General features: G+C 46.7%; 1 protein-coding gene across 2 annotated transcripts in view; it reads right to left on the reverse strand.

Annotated features, from left to right (window-relative positions):
- PRR5 (proline rich 5) overlaps positions 1-19781 on the reverse strand; it is a 76674-nt gene extending 56893 nt beyond the window's left edge. The window contains exon 1 of one of the 2 annotated variants that reach the window (XM_079975369.1): positions 19669-19781. The gene's annotated coding sequence lies outside the window, so the exon portion shown is untranslated. The remainder of the gene's footprint in view (positions 1-19668) is intronic. The other variant, XM_079975370.1, reaches the window with a different exon arrangement.
- Positions 19782-20294: the final 513 nt, after the last annotated feature.

Consider the following 20294-nt stretch of genomic DNA (forward strand, 5'->3'; position numbering starts at 1 on the left):
ACCCTGTAGACACGCCGATGACAACAGGTTATCAGGTAGATGACACTGAAGAAGCATTTTCTGACACTACACTGTACAGAAGTGTGCTAGGCAAACTAAACTTCATTGCCAGATGTTCAAGACCTGACATTGCTGTTAGCTGTAATTTGCTAAGCAGACAAGTCAACAATCCTACTGTTAAGGATTGGAAAGCTCTGAAACGCATAGCACACTATTTGAAAGGCACTATGCATTACAGACTGAGATTTAACAATCAGAACTACGCTGTTTAGGCTCCAGATAAGGAGCCTGCAAATCTCACACAGAATGCTGTAGCGAGGCTCCTCACGGGGTCTCTGCCATGGGAGCATATTCACCCAGTGCTTTTCAAGCTGCACTGGCTCCCGGTGGAGTACAGGGTCAGATTTAAGGTGCTGCTTTTGACCTTTAAAGCCCTTCACGGCCTAGGACCCTCGTACCTACGGGACCGCCTCTCCTGGTATGCCCCACGGAGAGCCTCAAGGTCCATAAATAACAACACCCTAGTGGTCCCAGGCCCTAAGGAAGTTAGATTGGCTTCAACAAGAGCCAGGGCCTTTTCAACTCTGGCTCCGGCCTGGTGGAACGCTCTGCCTCATGAGACCAGGGCCCTGCAGGATCTGATTTCTTTCCGCAGGGGCTGTAAGACAGAGTTGTTACGCCTGGCCTTTGGCTTGGATTCCCTCCCTCCCTCTCTTTCTTTTTTCTTTTCCTTCTCCTCCTGCGATGAGGCTACATTTTAATATTTTAATGTTCCATTATTTTAATGTTGTATTTTATTTTTGTTTTTAAGTTGTAATCATTCATCTTGTTTTTATTATTGCTTGTAAGCTGCTCTGAGCCCGGCCTTGGCTGGGGAGGGCAGGGTATAAATAAAAAATTATTATTATTATTATTATTATTATTAACCTAGTGCCAGGGAACCTGGCCGTCACTGGCAGATCTGCTAGTGCAGGCATAGGCAAACTCGGCCCTCCAGATGTTTTGGGATTACAACTCCCATCATCCCTAGCTAACAGGGCCAGTGGTCAGGGATGATGGAAACTGTAGTCTCAAAACATCTGGAGGGCCGAGTTTGTCTATGCCTGTGCCAGTGTATTGGTAGACATGGACTGTCTCATCTGCTTGAAGGTTGGTTACAAGCTGTATCTTCTGTGCAGGAGAATCCCTGGGCTGTTGTAATGATCTCAGGCAGGCAAGCGGGTCTCTGGCAGTTTTATGTACGTTTATTTACAATTTGCATCCAGAGACTGGCGCCAGACCTGCCACCATTAGCTACAAGTTGGCCACTCTAAGTCTCCGCCCCTATCACAACATGTAGGGCACCAAAGTCCAGTCCTTCCTCTTTTGTACTTCCGTTGCATCTTAACCCTTTCGGTTCTTTTGGTTTGAAGAGAAGGTGGGTGAACTCCCCCCACCCCCGCTATCAAATGACAATTCCTCCAAATGCTGTCTCCCTCCTGGTTGCATAGCAACCCCCTCAATGTCTTCTATCTCCTCCCCTTCCTCTGCCTGTGAGCTCTTCAAGTCTAGGAACACTTGATAAAGGGGGGCTGAACTATCCCACTCCTGCTCTGACTGTGGCTGCAAACTCTTGCTTCCAGAGTCAGACTCTGTCTCCCTTTGTACAGGCATTCCTTCATCTCGAGACTGTCTCTTCCCAGGTATTCAATTCAGCCACATCCCTGACAGCTGTTAAGGATATGCAAAAGGGAGACTGAACTGAAGGCAGGAAAGGGGGCTAGTGCTGGTGACTTGTGGAAGTCAGCTGGTAGTTCACCACCCCTCATATCAGCAGAGTCCCCAGAGATTTCCTGCTCCCAGCAGACAGCTTCTTCCAGAGTTTCTGGTTAAGGGGAAACTCCTCTCCCACGCAGTTCAAAGTAGCAAAGTCTTTATTGTCTCCAGACACAAGATAAAACTAAGCACTGCTATCTCCTAGATGCGGTTCTTCTGGCCTTTGAAGTAAAGATACATATGTACAAAGAGAGCCACTAACACTATCAACATGCTAGCTAATGCTGTGTAAATTGTGCAGCCTCTTTTCCTGACTCTCCCAGATTCAGAGTCAGATCCTGACAGCAAACAGGATAGCAAAAGGGCCTGAAGCAGGACAGGGAGAGGACGCACATAAGGAAAGCAATGCCCTGGAGACTATTATACCTGTCTCTACACATAGGCATATTTACTGAACCAACACCTCACTGGTGTTGCTATGGTAACCCAGTGCACCTGTCACCCTTATCTCAGAATACCCAGATGTGGAGGATGTGCTCCTCAAGACATGAGACCGAGGACTGTGTAGGTCAACCCATTGTCTTCATGACACCAACAGATGGCTACACAGAAGACACAACAGATTGGCTGGTACAGCTGTCAATAAACTAAAGAGGCATCAGTGTCATGGACTGGCTGGATGCAGAGGAGCGGGGGGGGGGGAACCGACCAGCTGGGGAATCCCCAAGGGAACCCCCAGGGGAAGAAGGCTTAGAGCCAAAAGGTGACAGTTAGTGATCAGAGGGAAAAGAGGGGGCAGACTGGGAGAAGGAGGTGTCAGAAGAGGTAAACAGGTGAGCAGGAAGAGGCTGGAGAATGGAGAAGTCCTGACTCTGAGGAAGATGAGGACGGGGGCCAGGAGACAGAGAAGCAGCTGAAGAAATCAGGGAATCTCCCCCTCCTGCTGCAAACAGCTTGCCTCTGCCCTGGTCTCCCAGAACATTCAAAGAAACAAGGGCAGAGCAAAAAAGAGACAGAGCAAAAAGGGCAGAGCAAAAAGTTGAAGGACCCTGAGATTGCTTGGGAAGGACGGGGGGGGGGGGAGTCTTAGGAAGCGTTGGGAAGGCTCCTTGCAACTGCTCCACTGGGGCAAGACTTACTGGAAAGAGGTGCTGGGATCTCCAGGCCTGCACTGTTTTGGTTGCTTTGAATAAAGAGTTAAGTTCCCAGACCCTGGTGTTTTTACTGCTGACTTGCTCCTGACTCCGGCTGCTGACAATCAAGGACTTTCACAGTAATATCATAGTGGCAGACCAAAGATCACGACCCTGGCCGTGTTTGTTTGCATGGAGAAGCTTCTAAGGGAAGAGGGGCTGAGCAAGGAAAGCAGGCTTCTTGACCCAGCAGTGGGGAACCTAACAAGACTGTTTTGGCCAAGCCGCATCCACCAGCCCTATTCCAGTTGAAATATTCCATGCTGTGCCTTTGGCTGCGTGGTTTGATTTCAGAGGAAAATGGACAGAGGAAGACTGTCCACCTGCCAACGTTGGCCTGCAAAGGTAGGAGATGCAAGGACCTAGATATATAAAATTTGAAGGCAGTGTGGGGGAAATGAGCCTGCAACTATATGGACCATTGCAACACTCCCATGTAACCTACCAGAGAACAATCAGCTGAGAGGGCTCTCATTGGCTTTAATATAGCCCCATGGAAAATCCCTATGTTAAACCATTTTACCAACACACATTTTGGCATTCTCATTTTGGGGTCAATTAAACCATTATACTTAACATTTCTGTGTCTGCATGTTCTTTTTGTTATTATTTCTTTTTCCTTCTCTATTCCTGCCCCTCCCCCCCATGCCTTTCAGGGTTTTTCGTATAAAAGTCTTGGTTTGGTTATTTTTCTCTATAAACCTTAATAAAATTAATTTAAAAAACAAAACAAAAGAGGGTGTTTAGTATGAAGATAAGAGAAAATGTGAAGAGTTATTTTCTTCTGTGCATAAGCTTGAGTGAGCCATCATTTTTATTTTGTTAGTTCACCTCCCGTTATTAATATACAGTGGGTTCATTTAATAATGTAAGGCTTCTTAAATAATTCTTCAATAGGTAATCATTACCATTTAATGTGCCTCACATTCCAAGTCCTGGAATATGAAACACGGAGGCTCCGCTGATAACGGCTCTCTGCATAGTCTCTGCCTGCATAGTCCTTTGAAATCTTTTTACACCAGTTATGGTCTATATTTTGCATTCCTGCAAGCACCGCTGCCCCAAGCAGAGAGCAGAATTGACAAAGGCATTTTAAAGGTTTCTATTAATTGAAGACATTTCTATTTCTACGCCATGCTCCCTGTGGGCTGCGCATGCCAAGTGGCTCAAGCACCACAAGCTCCGTGCAAGCCGTGCGCCCCAAGTGCCACATGCACAACATTGGGAAGAGCCAGGGCCCCTTTCCCCAGCAGCCGCACGTAGGCCCAGCGAGGTCCGTCACAGGCAGCAGAATATTGAGGTTGCCCGGCCCCCTCCAAAGAAAGATGGGGGGGCTTTCACACACACCCCAATGTTGCCCCTGCCCCCCGTGCTTGAATTTAGGTCAGCTTCTCCCAAGAAGCAAGCCTTTAAGTGTGACAGACCCTCCCATGTAGAACTCCTTGCCAACAGAGGTCCAGCAGAAATCATCCTTGCCATTTCTGAGGCACCTTTTGAAAACTACTGTATTTTTCACTCTATAGGACGCACTTTTTACTCTCCAAAAATTGAGGGCAAATGTGTGTGTGTCCTATGGGGCAAATGCAGGCTCCTTGGCTTCAGCGATAGCAACGCTAAGCCTCTGAAGTGCAGAGGGAGCGCTCCCTCCGCACTCCGGAGGTTTCACATTGCTATCTCTGAAGCCTGGAGAGCGAGAGGCGTCAGTGCGCACCGACCCCTCTCGCTCTCCAGGCACCAGGGATAGCCGTCTGAAGGCCTTCAGAGTGCAGCGCAAGTTCCCGCTGTGTTCTGGAGGCTTCACGTTCCTTTCACTGAAGCCAGGAGAGTCTTGCTCTCCCGGCTTCAGCAAAAGGAACCCGAAGCCTGAGGAGCACAGCAGGAACTTGCGCTGCGCTCGGAAGGCTTCAAGGATAGCCACCCACAGTCCCTCTGGCAGGGAGAGTTTGCGCAGGGCTAAAGAGGAAGCCAAAACAGTGAGCGAGATCCATCCCGCTTGCTGCCTTGGCTTGTGCCATAGCCTCATGCAACCCCTCCGGCAAGAGCGAAAAATACGGTATTATTTAGACAGGCGTTTGAAAGACAAAATTGTTTTTGTCAACCAGTAGTTACCGATGCTTTAATTTATCTTATTGTAATGTTTTGTTTTTATGTCGCGTACCGCTTTGCTGTATTTTTATGGAAGGGCTATATATATATTTTTTAAAATTTACATTATCAATTATTTTAATTATGCTATTTTTAAAACAATCCTTCTTGCATATTGTTCTTTACACATATAATTCTGAAAAAGGAGATTTCCCATGATTTTTCGCAATAAAGAGGCAATAAGAACAAGCCCCTAAACTAACATGCATCTAGCTACCTTAATTAACAAGTATAAATGCTCGCGTGTGAAAAACCCAGCTACGGGCATGGAAAAAATGAGCAAATGCACTTATCTTTGCAGAGGATCTATTCACCTTCACCCGTGTTATCTTTCCATCTCTGCTGACTTTCACGGAGGTGCAAACACTATGAACACTTTCATGACACATGAAAAAACCCTGGAAAGTTGCCAAGTTAGTTACCACAAAGGCCTGTTTAAAAATAGTCACACATGCTGGAGACTTTACTGAGAAAGCAGCAACCTGCAATGTTTGCAGAGGTAAAACTGCAGCTGCAATTATTGAAAACCCGATGCTAGAATAAAATATGCAATGATTATAGACCCTGGGAGAATTAAACCCTGTAGGAATGTGGTCCTGGATTTATTCCCCTTTGTTGAATTTTTTGCCATATCACTTTTGCCCTGTAACCTCATAATTTCAATCTTAACCAAAGCCACACATTGCTAGCTTTGCTTGCTGAGAAGTTTGCAGGATGCTCAAAGTTCCTGTCAAGCACACAAGGTATCTTTAATTTATTCTAAGACTAACCAGGTTATTGTATCGCTTTTACCCCCACTCCACTCTGCTTCCCCAAACCCTTGTCTTGGCTACAGGTGGCAAAACCACTGGTTGAGAAACTGGGTGCCCTGTTAGGAAACATAATTCTCTCATCTTTCGAACTGTGGTTTATTGTCAAGGTGATCGGTCAACATGGGAGACATGCGTTTCTACTGGCTGTGCACTCCAGGAACATACAGTGGTACCTTGGTTTAAGAACAGCTTAGTTTACGAACAACTTGGATTAAGAACTCTGCAAACCCAGAAGTAGGTGTTTTGGTTTGTGAACTTTGCCGTGGAATAAGAACATGTTCCACTTCCTGTTGAGTGTGTTCCATTTGTAAATTGAGTCCCCCACTGCTATGGGAAAGCACGCCTTGGTTTAAGAACGCTTTGGTTTAAGAACAGACTTCTGGAACAGATTAAGTTCATAAACCAAGGTACCGCTGTATTGGGTTACTGGAGAAATCACAAGGGAGCAGTGCTCACAGAGAAGCGTGATTCACAAAGGAGGTTGCCATTACAGATTAACCAGGCCATTAGCTCTCATACATAGTAAGAACAGCATCCGCTACGTGTAAAACACAAAGAATCTGGCCAGGGGAATCTGAAGATAGTCACGTCCAGTCAGGAATGGGAGCGGCGGTTCAGGGTTTCTAGTCTCCTACGCTGTGGGGTAAATCTGAAACCAAAGAAACTTTAAAGCAACAGATTACAAAATGGCATGGGCGGAAATTTGCTCTTCAAGGTCACAAGTCCACCTGAGCACACCCAAGGGTCTGCGTGTGCATAAAATCTTGGCCAATGGAACTGGGGCTATAAAACAAACCACCCACTAATGGCCTTTTGCTTTGGAAGAGAAACCCATAGAAAACCAGATCAATCTGCAGCTCACCTAGCTATATGAATGGGTACAAAAGTCCCAGCCACACCAGTTCCTACTAATATTATCTTGCAGGTCAAAGCATTACCTGGCAGTGAATTTATTCTGCTACAGGGATGATGCCAGGGCAGAATTCGCAGGGATAGGCTCATTTTGCGAAGATGCATTTAGTTTATGGTCAGACTCCAGAGCCCTCTGTACACAGAGAGTAGGGAACAGATGTGTTACATTAGTTCCTACCATCTGCACACAGTGCAAAGTCACTGGATTGGCCAGGCCAGATATATATGCCTACCTTTCTGCCCTTGCCTACTCAACAGATCCATATCCTCCCTCGCTTTGCACTTCAGACTCTAGCTTCCAGCCAAAGCCACTGATCTTTAGCTAGAGATATATATCCACCTTCCAGATTCATGGCATACAGTGGTACTTCAGGTTATAGACACGTCAGGTTACAAACTCCGCTAACCCAGAAATAGTACCTCGGGTTAAGAACTTTGCTTCAGGATGGGAACAGAAATTGCGCAGCAGTGGCGGGCCGGCAGCGGGAGGCCCCATTAGCTAAAGTGGTGCTTCAGGTTAAGAACAGTTTCAGGTTAAGAACGGGTTAAGTTCTTAACCCGAGGTACCACTGTATTTGCAAAGAGAAAGAAACACCAGTTTTAATACCGGGTATTTCCGTACTGAATTTCCCATGAAATTCCAAAGTCAATGAAATAAGAATATTGAGGGGTCCCTTCCAGGGGTTCAGCTTCTTAAGGAAGACTGGACCTTCAGAGAGAGTGTACCTTTTAAGGCTCAAACCGGTCGGGAAATGAACAGAGACCAGACCAGGATATACGAAAGCAAAGTGGCTACAAGCCTGATCTTTATTAAAGCTGTTGCAACAGGGTGCTCTCCCCCCCCCCACGCAGGAGAGAGGAGGAGGACCCAAGCAAAGGTGTGTAAGCCCTTATATAGACTTTGAAATTGCCCACCCCTGTAGCTCAATACCACCCCCCAGATACATCTTACCTACAGCACAGAAGGGGTGTAGCCCAAGACCACCCTCTTAATACATCAGAGAAGGGGCGGACTACAACAGAAATCTGAGTGCATTTTTTTCTTCTTCTCCTGTCTGCCAGGTTACCTGATTGGATTACCTGGGCATCCTGGCCACTCTTTTGTTATGATAACTACTCAATTCCTGAATCCAGGTCACAGGTCACAGGCTCACCCTATTCATATCTTAAATGCATAGCTGTCAACTTTTCCCTTTTCTTGCGAGGAATCCTATTCGGAATAAGGGAATTTCCCTTAAAAAAGGGAAACGTTGACAGCTATACTTAAATGTGCCCTTGAGACAGGATTTGTGAGCAAAGAGACAATGGGGAGGCTCCCCCTTTCCTTCGACCTTGCAGAGAAATATTTGAGGTGAATTTGGAAGAGAGAAAACGGTTTCAGGACTTTTCTGTGGGTTTCAGACATGTGGTTTACATATTCGTATGTGTTTGCTTGGTACATTTATGAACATCTACTTTATATATAAAGGTAAAGGGACCCCTGACCATTAGGTCCAGTCGTGACCGACTCTGGGGTTGCAGCGCTCATCTCGCTTTATTGGCCGAGGGAGCCGGCATACAGCTTCTGGGCCATGTGGCCAGCATGACTAAGCCGCTTCTGTCGAACCAGAGCAGCGCACGGAAACACCGTTTACCTTCCCGCCAGAGCGGTACCTATTTATCTACTTGCACTTTGACGTGCTTTTGAACTGCTAGGTTGGCAGGAGCAGGGACCGAGCAACGGGAGCTCACCCCGTCACGGGGATTCGAACCGCCGACCTTCTGATCGGCAAGTCCTAGGCTCTGTAGTTTAACCCACAGTGCCACCCGTGTCCCTACTTTATATATATATAAGACCTTAAAATTCTTATAACACCAACAAGCTTTTGTGGGCAGAAAAACAGCATACAAAGTAGCTCTTCCATTTAACACTTAAAAGGCCACACGTGCTGACAAAGGAAAACATCTACCTTTGCGTATTCCTCAAAGTTAAGTGATAGCACTGTGCCCTCAACAGGATAGTGGAAAGGTATAAAGCATTTGTGGTTTTGGACTATCAGCTCTAAAAGGATTAACCAGTGTGCTACAAATTAGACAGCCAAAACACTGTTGTAGCAAACAGCATTGATTAATGTGCATATCTGAACGTCTGAGACGTAATGGAACGGCAGGCTTCAGGGCTGGTAGGACCTGAGTTCAAATCCTTCGGGTGACATTCACCAATTCACTTCCTCTCCACCAAACATCTATCACAAGCTTGTTGTAAGGCTAAAATGGGAGTGGGGAAATGTATAACATCAGCAGCTTATATAATGAAGAACAGGATAAAAACACAATAAACCAACCAGCCTTAATAAAAGGTGAGTTATTAGGGCACAAGTCTCCAAGATCGCTGCCTGCGCTGAACAAATTTCCCAGCCCTAATTTAAGACAGAGGACGAGATGGTTGGACAGTGTTCTCAAAGCTACAAACATGAGTTTGACCAAACTGCGGGAGGCAGTGGAAGACAGAAGTGCCTGGTGTGCTCTGGTCCATGGAGTCACGAAGAGTCGGACACGACTAAACGACTAAACAACAACAACAATTTAAGTATATTTCAGAAAGATCCTCCCTCTCTGTATCAGCTAAGAGTAAGACAACAAAGCAATTTGCTACTGCTAAGATGACAAATGCAAACCATCTGTTTAGACTCTCTTGAATTTACAATATTTCAGGTTATACTAACAGGCATTTTTATAAAACTGTAACACTGAGGCAATTTATTTCTGTGTTTGCTTTTCCACCTTAGTGATGAATGACTGTTTAGTTGTACAATACTTTTATAAGTCCTCCCCAGCTAAGTTTGTAGAGATGCAGAATTAACAGTACAAATAGGGATTTCACTGTACATCAGCTGTCTGTTGAATTATGGAAAGGGGAAAATAAGAGTGGAAGAAGCAAACTTAACTCAATAACATAAATGTAGAGATGAATAATGCTGATCTCTGAAAATGATGTAGAGGTGGTACATGACCCCAGTCAAGCTTGCAAAAATCTATCATTTGCCCGATAATAAATGTTGGAAATGTAAAGAAACCGAAGGTACATTCTTTCACCTTTGGTGGACGTGCCCAAGGATGAAGGCTTTCTGGGAGATGATCTATAATGAAATGAAAAAGGTATTTAAATATACCTTCCTGAAGAAACCAGAGGCCTTTCTCCTGGGCATAGTCGGCCAATTGGTGTTAAAGAAGGATAGAACTTTCTTTATGTATGCCACAGCAGCAGCAAGAATACTCATCGCAAAGCATTGGAAGACACAAGATCTACCCACCTTGGAAGAATGGCAGATGCAAGTAATGGATTACATGGAATTGGTGGAAATGACTGGCAGAATCCGAGACCAGGGAGAAGAGTTGGTGGAAGAAGATTGGAGGAAATTTAAAATCTACTTACAGAAACATTGTAAAATTTTTGAATGTTGATGACATTGAAATGAAATGAAGGGGTTCTAGTAATAAAGTAAAAGACTATGTAAGAATGGATTGATATCAATTTTTAAGTGGAATACAAAAAAGGGAGGTGTGAGGAAGTCAGGAAAATAAGTTAACTAAAGAGGAGAAACTAGAAAAAATTGTTTGTATTTTTGTATTTTTGTGTCTTTGTATTTTTTCTTGTGCTGTTTTTTTTTGTTGACTGTCTTATAATTTCTGTATTGTGCAAATTTAATAAATATCTTTAAAAAAAATATTATGCTGATCTCTTCAGTTCATGGGGATGTTGACAGAGAATTGTCTTTACATGTGCAAATCTAAACTGAGACATGGTAGTCAAAGAGCTTGAATCATAGCTATTGAGCCAAATTCATTTGATGAGAATGGCTATTAAATAATATTTTAGTGACTAGCAGCTCAACATCATACATGTTTACAGTCATCCCTCAGGTTACAGACGCTTCAGGTCGCACATTTTCGGGTTGCGCACCACGCTGAACCAGGAAGTAGTGGTACAGGTTACTTCCGGGTTTCGGCGCTCGCACATGTGCAGAAGCACTAAATCACGCTTTGCGCATGAGCACCAAATCGCGACCCGCACGTGCGCAGATGCCGCGCTGCGGGTTGCGAATGTGCCTCCCGCACAGATCACGTTCGCAACCCGAGCGTCCACTGTACTTGCAAGTAGGGTGGATAAAAATCAATGATTTAAAAAATAAATTTTAAAAATCGGATTTTTAATCTTCATTCAAGCTATCCTAAGTTCTATTAGCCATCTTAAGACAGATGGAACAAAAGCTGATCACAACAACTGGCAAGCAAGCATCAAAGCAGAATAGCCAGTCGCGCCCCCCCCCTCCTCCTGAGCCTCCCTGCTCTCTACAGTCATAAGTGGAGTCTCTGCTCCAGAATGTGGGAGGTCCGGAGGATGGAAACTGGAGACACGACCTTTTGAATGAGGACACCCCAGCACCAGAAAACTGCACTCTCCCCAGGGCTGTTTCCACGGAAAAGCAGGCACCAGCTCAAGGCCTCTAAATTTGCCCAAGCTCTTAAGAAACAGCAATTGTGAATTTTTACGGCCCTTCCTTATCTTAAATTTCTTGCATTTCTTTTATTGCTCCTTTACTATTAACTGTAATAACGGTCATTATCAACTGTGCCATTGTAAGCTGCCACCATAGGCACTTCTAAAATCTGAATGTGGGATATAAATATTTAAAGTAACCATTAAAATAAAGTTTGTGGGGGAGAAGTCGTTGGATAAATTTACCCTCCCCCTTTAATCATACGTATATTTACGCCAAGCAAAGTCTAATAGGAGGGGAGGAATTCAACCTAGTTATTCTAGCAGAGGAAGGCTCCAGACAGCTATGAAGCATGTTCTCCAATTTAGCTGTCAGGTTGCATTTAGCATTCAGTGCTGGTCCTAGAGATTTTGCTTGCCTGAAAATGTAAATGCAAATTAATTTGGATTGGTGGCTTAGAACGAGCAGTGAAATATACTTATAACCACAATTCTCTCTTTCAAATCGCTACACCCACAAACCTTTCCACCTACAAAGCAAAATTCCAAAAAATGATTGAACAAGGACCAGATGATTTTTAAACAAGCCAGCTCTTATTTGCAACTGGAATCTGCAGCAGCCTTCAGCAGGCTCTTTGGCTCTCAAAGGGCAGCTCGGATAGGATTGCATCTGTCTTTAAAACAAAACACGGGTGAATTTCTCAGTTGGTTCAGGTTTTCACAAGTGACACTAAAATATTTAATGGTCTTTGTGTACTTTGCAAAGCCAGGCATGCAGATTCTCCACTTAATTTTTGGAAATGTATCACCTAGCAGGGAAAGTCACATCATATTCAGATTCTAAGGCAGGGATAGGCAACCTAAGGCCCGGGGGCTGGATGCGGCCCAATTGCCTTCTCAATCCAGCCTGCGGACTGTCCGGGAATCAGTGTGTTTCTACATGAGTAGAATGTGTCCCTTTTATTTAAAATGCATCTCTGAGTTATTTGTGGGGCATAGGAATTCGTTCATTCCCACCCTCCTTCAAAATATAGTCCGGCCCCACACATGGTCTGAGGGACGGTGGACCGGCCCCCTGCTGAAAAAGTTTGCTGACCCCTGTTCTAAGGGCATCTGCGATTGCCAAGGAGCTCCTTCTGTAGCAGTACCAGAGGCATTGTGGGGAAACGAACGTGGCACTTGGCTACAGAGTCTCAACCGTGGTTTCAGCCTGGAGCAAGCCTGGCCTCCTGGCAAATATATTGTTTAAAAGCATTTGTTTAATTTCCAGAAGCCTCCCAGGTATCAAGGTCTCCCATGGGCACCTTTGAGAAGTCAGCGCTACAGCCAGCTCACCTTGAGCAATGGAGAGCCTCACAGTTCAGAACATCAGCACTGTGAACGTAGCACAGAAATCAGGAGGAGAGAGAGAGAGAGCGCATTTCAAACCATATTTTGGCCTCGTGTGCTTTTCAGCAGTTGCACCAAATAGGAATAAAGCAAAAGGCTATTTGAGCTACACTTGCTAAGGCAGACCAAGTCAGCAGGAACTTGGGCACTGATTTAAAGGAAGAGAGGAAACCTCCAGATACAAATAGATGTGTTTATTGTACACAATGCATCCATTAATTAATTAATTTGCAACAAAGTTGGAGACCAAAGAAATCTGAACAGGGTGAAGCATTCTAAACAGGTTCAACACGTTGGCTGATTTTGCAATTAGTTGGCGGTAGCTGTAAAGGATATCTTACCTTAAGATGGTTCTAAGAAGAAAAAGATGCTAACTTTGCTATCAGTGAGTTCCAACAAACCTGCTGGTGTCATGTCGCCCCCCCCCCTCATTTCCCCCCATTTTGAGGACCTAAATGCAGCTCTTCCCAGTCAGCTGGTTGTGTCAAAGCAAAGCATTCAAATGGTCAGTGTTTAACCCTCTGGGGTTCTATACAGCGTATTGGGGGGGGTTCAAAAGCCCATTTTAAGGCTGACTCTACGGCTTACAATGGGACGCAGGTGGCACTGTGGGTTAAAGCCTCAGCGCCTAGGGCTTGCCGATCGAAAGGTCGGCGGTTCGAATCCCTGCGGCGGGGTGCGCTCCCGCTGCTCGGTCCCAGCGCCTGCCAACCTAGCAGTTCGAAAGCACCTCCGGGTGCAAGTAGATAAATAGGGACCGCTTACCAGCGGGAAGGTAAACGGCGTTTCCGTGTGCGGCTCTGGCTCGCCAGAGCAGCGATGTCACGCTGGCCACGTGACCCGGAAGTGTCTCCGGACAGCGCTGGCCCCTGGCCTCTTAAGTGAGATGGGCGCACAACCCCAGAGTCTGTCAAGACTGGCCCGTACGGGCAGGGGTACCTTTACCTTTACCTTTACCTTTACTACGGCTTACAACATGTGACAAAGAACCCTGCACTAAACACTTTATCAGTTGTTATTTTACAGTACTGCTTCATAGTTCCCATAAAGTAAAATGACTACAGACACCTTACTTAACAACTGCAGATAAAGAATATTCTTTATATTCATATAAAGAGAAGGCAAATACAATCCCTCTCCCATTTTGAATTTTGAGAATGTTAGGAAGGCCTCTCTCTCCCTCTCTCTCTCTCTCACACACACACACACACACACATGCTTTAATCCCCAAGTACACAATTTTTAAGCCGCTGTACTATTAGAATTAGATTTCTCTCACTCTTATCTCAATATATTGTTGTGATATCTTACTTATGTGTAGAATGGAATGACATACAGTGGTACCTCTAGTTGCGGACACGATCCATTCTGGGGTGCAGTTTGCAACCAGAAAAGTCCGCAACTAGAGCAGCGCTTCTGCGCAAGCACGGAGTGCGATAGAGCGCTTCTGCGCATGCGGTGAAACCCAGAAGTATACACTTCCGGGTTTGCCACCTTCGCAAGCCAAAAAGACGCAACATGAACCTAACGCAACACAAGGTACGACTGTATTCCACTGCACCTCATTTTTAGACTAACAAGGTCATAACAATGCCCCAATGAAGATATGCTTTAGAATGCGTGGACAGTGCCAGTCTGATGAAATCTGAAAAGTCACAAATGTAAATACAGTTTCTAGTGATTTGGAATGCCCTGTATCACTCCTTGTTTTCCCCCTTCACTAGCAAAATTATGGCAATAATTGTACAGTGGTACCTCGGTTTTCGAACATAATCCATTCCGGAAGACTGTTCGAGTTCCAAAACATCCGAAAACTCAATCAGGAAGCCTCAATACAGAAAACTCAATGCAGAAGTCGTGTGGCATGTTCGACTTCTGAGGCATGTTCAAAAACTGAAGCATTTACTTCCGGGTTTACAGCATTTGAAAACCGAAATGTTCGAAAACAGAGACGTTTGAAAACCGAGGTACCACTGTATTTGTAAACTTTGTGCAGGCTACAGAATTCAGCTTTTCCTGAAGCAGAATTTTTAGAGTGGTGTGCACACAGTTCTGCTTAAAGCCTTTACAAGCTTAAAATAGAGATTTTTCCATGCCTTGACTTTCAGTTTCAATGCTGAACACAGTTTAGGTGTTTGGTCAACATTTCAACAATGTTTTCCTATGAATTCAAGTCATAGTTTGTTAATCCTGTACATTTTCCACATTAAATTATTAGAGGTAATTTAGATATCTTTCACAGGAATTATATTTTACTTCCATAATATTGCCAAGTGAAAAGAACAGAACAGAATGGAACGGAAAACCATTCCGTCAGAATATAAAGAACGTAAGCAGAATGAGCCAAGGAATAATTGTGGGTTTAGGTTTCAAGACAGGAACCCAGCCAGATTTTCAAATACATACTGCCGCAAATTGGGCCAACAATTTCTAGTGCTATATTGCCTGCTTGACTACATAAATATCTGCAAGATTTAGAAGAATGTACAGCTCACACAAATACACCCACTCAGCTCCTGGACACCTGAGAGAAAATCCATGGATGTCTTCTGCTCATCCCACAGAACTAGGAATTCATGAAATGGCTCAGTTAACAACAGAACCACGAAATGGTCCACTTATAACATGGTGCAGAGCAGGAAAAACAGCAGTTCTAAGACTGCAGCCTCAGGCACGCTTACTTGGGAGTAAGCCTCACTGTACCCAATGGGACATAACTTCCATAGACAGGATTGAGCTGAACATAATATATGCCCTGTTGCAACAGATAATAGGGGTTTATGTTAATAATTCATTTTATGTATCAGAATTCAACATGCGATACGGCAATATTACTGACCTACTTTACAAAGTTGTTGATTGGAACACTCTAGAAAGCATTAGGGGAGATCCGCACTTAGGCTGGGAATGTGGGTTCTGCCCATAGAGTGAGTCTGCAGAGAGAACATCACATCTGGCCTATATAGCAATGATCGCATGCTCATACACATCATATTTCCTTTTCTAGTTCAAATTCCTGCTCTAGCTAAAATTTGTCAGTTCCCTCTATAATACTAATAAGATTTGCTATCAATTTGTTTCTAAAACTCTTATTCAGACCTTAGGCTTTCCTCAGTTATTGTGAAGCAATTGTCATCATGGTTTATTTTATTTATTCCTTGCATTGATATCCCATCTTTTTCTCCAAGGAGCTGGACTCTCCCACACCCCCTTTAATCCCTACAACAACCCTGCGATGTAGGTTAGTCTGAGAGGCAGTGATGGGGACAAGGTGACCCAGCGATCTTCATGGCTGAGTGAGGAGTTGAACCCAGGTCTTAGTCCAACACTCTAACCACTGCACCACACTGGCTCTAGTGCACCTCCACTGCTGCTGTTCTAAGCCTTTTGCACACGGCATTAGCCACAATCTGTATGTAGTTTCTTGAGAAATGCTGCTGTTGCAACTCGCAACATGCAAATACAACTTGAAACCCAGTAAAACTCACTGTGTTTTAAGCTGTGAATGGGTACATAGCCTAAGCCTCTTCATGGTATTGCTGATGGCCATCTATCTTGGTTACTCTCTTCCACCGTCCCTCTGTTCATCAAACACAACTCCTATTAAAGCTCCACTTCCTTCTGCTATTTCTTGCCTTCTCTCTTGTGGCCCCTTATATATGAAACTCTCCCCTCTGAATATGTGGCTGACCTCTTTTCTATCTCACTTTAAGAAATGACTTTAAAATTCAACTTACGGTAAGTGAGAAGCAAGCTGGTCATTTCTTTTAAGACCATAACTTAAGGCTGATACAATGATAGCTCTTCTGCTATGCTCACCCTGCCCAATATTTGCCTCTGCTCTATAGGTTTCTCAGGTGAGTAGCGCCGACCTGCATCACAAAACCAGCTCTTAGATAGGCTTAGTGCTGCATACCTATGAACCCAGAGGCTTCTGACACGAGAAAATTGGGCTGTTTTGAGCTTGTTAAGCTAATGCCCTTTAAGGTCCCACTATTTGAGATCCATTTATTTTGCCAAAGCAGGGGGAATTAGATACAGGGGACCAAACACGAATGTCACAATTGCCTGTATTCAGCATATAGCATATAAATAAAGTAAAAGGCACCTTTGCTTACAGGTGTATGCATCCGACCCCATTTTGCCTGCACATCATGAATGAGAGGGGCCACCTGTGTGAAACAATGACACTGACTTTAAACTGAAAAGTCATTAGATAAGTTTTGAAGAAGCAACACACAAGCATTTACAAACGGATCAACAAAAACGACTGCTCCATAAAGACACTGTCAGGAAAGACTGAATCCACTTCAGCCACCCTTTCCATACCCACCAACAAATATTTAAAACCTCAGCAGGAGGAATAGTAAATAAGAATGCAGTTTGGTGAAAGTATTTCTAAAAAGCTTCATCTGAGGCTAGAGCTGCTCACTATGTCCAACGCAGTCAAGGCATCCCCATGTTGTGTTCTGCTACTCTCCTCTGTGATATTTAGGAAACAGTTACCCCATGTTCATCCCACCAGTATCAACATGGGTGGGAAAACATGCAACACGGCACACATAAATCTCTGGTCATCGAACGTTACAGGGGAGAAGCGGAAAACTTCATGTCACATGTAATGTGGATTATCAGCCTGACTCTGAAACAGCCTCAAAGCCACTGGACAGCAAGGGTCATGGGGTGTTTTACTCTGAGTAGACCTACTGAATTAATGAGCAGGACTAAGTTAAGTCCATTAATGTCATTAATTTAAAACGTCACTGAATGCTCAACCCACAGGGTTTTAAGCCTCCTGTACAGCTGTTTTGTGCTTTTTACATTTTCTAACATAAATATATTGGATGGGGAGGGGAAGATCAAGAAATCTGAAATGGCAAACAGAACAGGAAAAACATGCAAATGTAAATTTAATGAATATGTTGTTCTAAATTTGTTATAAGCAGTGGTGAGGAACAGTGGCATAGTGTGGGTTGTCAGCACCCGGGGCAAGGCAAGTAATTTGCGCCCCCTAACCCGTGGATTTGCGCCCCCTAACCCGTGGATTTGCGCCCCCTAACCCTAACCCCCAGATGTTGCACCCGGTGCAGCCGGGCACCCCTGCACCCCCCACGCTACGCCACTGGTGAGGAACCCCTGGCTTAAAGGCCTAATTTGGGTACCAATTTAGCTTGCAAAACTGTCTTCAAATCACACCTCCCTGCTCTGCACTAGACACCACATAGGGTATCAGATGTGGGGCAGGCGGAAACTTCCAAGCAAGAATTGGGAGCCTTAAATTGCTCCCAGTTTTTCCCTTGGCGAGAGGGGTTTTCTGTCTTGGCCCTGTAAAAAGTGAGAGGTGACTGGTGATGGGGAGGTGCATGTGATGAAACAAGGGGGGGGGGAAGGTGAGAGAGGGACTACAGTATAATAGCTATAGTACTATTGGAAATGCTAGTTTGGCTCCACCGGTGCCACTCTGACCGTGACCCCACCCTGGTAAGAAGCAGCGACACCACTGCCAAGAGGCCAACTCTGTAGTGCTGCCCCGCCAGCCTCTCCTGACTGGCACCACACATTTAACACAGGGAAAGCGACTAATAGAAAACATTAGTTTGTAGGGACAACAGTGTGTAGGGACACACTGGTGGAGGAAGAGGAGTGTGGGGGGAGTGCACCGCTCCCGCAATCCCGGCAGGGTGCCATCGCAGCTGCCCCCCTGCACTGGGCACCCTGCCCCCAGGACGCGCGCCAGCCCTGCCCCCACCTGCTCTCTGCCCCCCCAGCATGAAGCCACTGTCCCTACAGTAATCATAGGATCATCTGCCCCACATGCAATAAAACAGGGGTCAGCAAACTTTTTCAGTAGGGGGGCGGTCCACTGTTCCTCAAACCTTGTGGGGGGCCGGACTATTTTTTTTTTGGGGGGGGGGGAAATGAACAAATTCCTATGCCCCACAAATAACCCAGAGATGAATTTTAAATAAAAGGACACATTCTACTCATGCAAAAACACACTGATTCCCGGACCGTCTGCGGGCCGGATTGAGAAGGCGATTGGGCCAGATCCGGCCCCTGGGCCTTAGGTTGCCTTTTCATGCAATAAAACATATCTCTCCCGTATCAGTATCTACAGCCACCGCAGCCAGCAGCTGTAACTCTCCAACGGTGTGACTTCTCCTGAGCCAGATGGATGCCAGAATTGTAGAGATGGAAGGGGTCCCCTGGGTCATCTAGTCCAACCCCTTGCAGTGCAGGTAGGTGGGCCTCGAACCCAGGACCCAGAGATTAAGAGTCACAAAAGATAAGAAATTACTACTGTTTCCAGCCATCAAGCCATCAAGCTCATGAGCTGCAGCTCACCTTGGGCAAGCCTTTCTCTCTTTCTCCATCAGCCTCCCTGGGCTTTTCCTCCTTGGAGCAAGAGGGGGGTCAGGGGGACCAGAGAGGATGCGCTGCTCCAAGGATGCTCCGAGGAGAGGCTGCAGGGTCAGACCCAGATGCCCGCAAGGCGGACCGAGACGCACCAGCCACGCTTCCCCCGCGCGCCCCCGGAGGGAGAACCCGACGCACCCAGCGCCACCCCCGCCGGGCGGTTCCCGCTCAGGTCCGCTTCCTGCACCGAAAGCCTCTCCCCCCCCCCCCCCCACGCCTCGCTGGCTCACCTTGGCCGGCGCGCGAGGCCGGGAAGCCGAAGGACCCCACGGCCTCCCTGCCGGAGCCCAGCGTGGCTTCCGCCGCCGCCGCCGCCGCAGCAGCAGCCTGGGGGGGGGGGGTCTCTCCGGTTCCCCGCCCCCATCGCCCCCCCCCCCCGGCTCGAGCGCGGAAATCCGCCCAGGAGACCCCGGCCAGGGATCCCCCGGAGAAGATCCCTGGAGCAGGAGACGCCCTCTCCCTCCCAGACCCCCCCCCCGCCGCCTCCCCCCTTGCAAAGAACCGGCCCGCCCAGGAAGCCGCTGCCCCCCCCGCCCCCCCCCAGCAAGGCGCTCTCTCGACTCACCGGGGCGGCGGCGGGGGAAGCAGCTCCGAGTGGGCGCGAGGTGGGTCTCCGGCCGCCGATGCCGCCGCCTCTCGCTGCCGCCATGGGAGCCTCCCTCCCGCCCGGCCTGGCCGGCTCCGCCGCCGCTCTGCTGGGGGTTCGGTCCGGCGCGGCGGGCGAGGGCGGTCCGTGCGCGCCGAGGGAGATGCGCTGCGCTGCGCCCGGGCGGGAGGGAGGGAGGGAGGGAGGCGGCTTCTTCTTCTTCCTCGCGCGCAGCGGGGGGCGGGAGGAGGCGGGGGGAGGGCGAAGCCTCGCTCCACTTCGCCCCCGCCCCAAACAAGCTTGTGTGTTTGCAGGATCGCAAGCCTCCGGAGCAGGCAGGGGAGCGGCTGATGCTGTGTGAAAGGCGCATCTTCCCATTGTAAACCGGCGGGGGGGGGGGGATCTGAATCTTGCTGTATTGGCAACTACAGTAATAAGAATATTTGCAGAGGGGGAAGCATGTGCCGAAGTCCCCCAGTGGGGGGGAGGAAGGTTTAAAACAGAAGAACAAGACATCCCTGAGCATATGCAGAGTGCTCGAGGGCGCCCAAAGGGCAGGCGCCTCCCTTCCTCCGATTCTATAATCAATCACAGAACTGCAGAGT

This window comes from Podarcis cretensis (genome assembly GCF_951804945.1).
Source record: "Podarcis cretensis genome assembly, chromosome: 5".
Taxonomy (NCBI): Eukaryota; Metazoa; Chordata; class Lepidosauria; order Squamata; family Lacertidae; genus Podarcis; species Podarcis cretensis.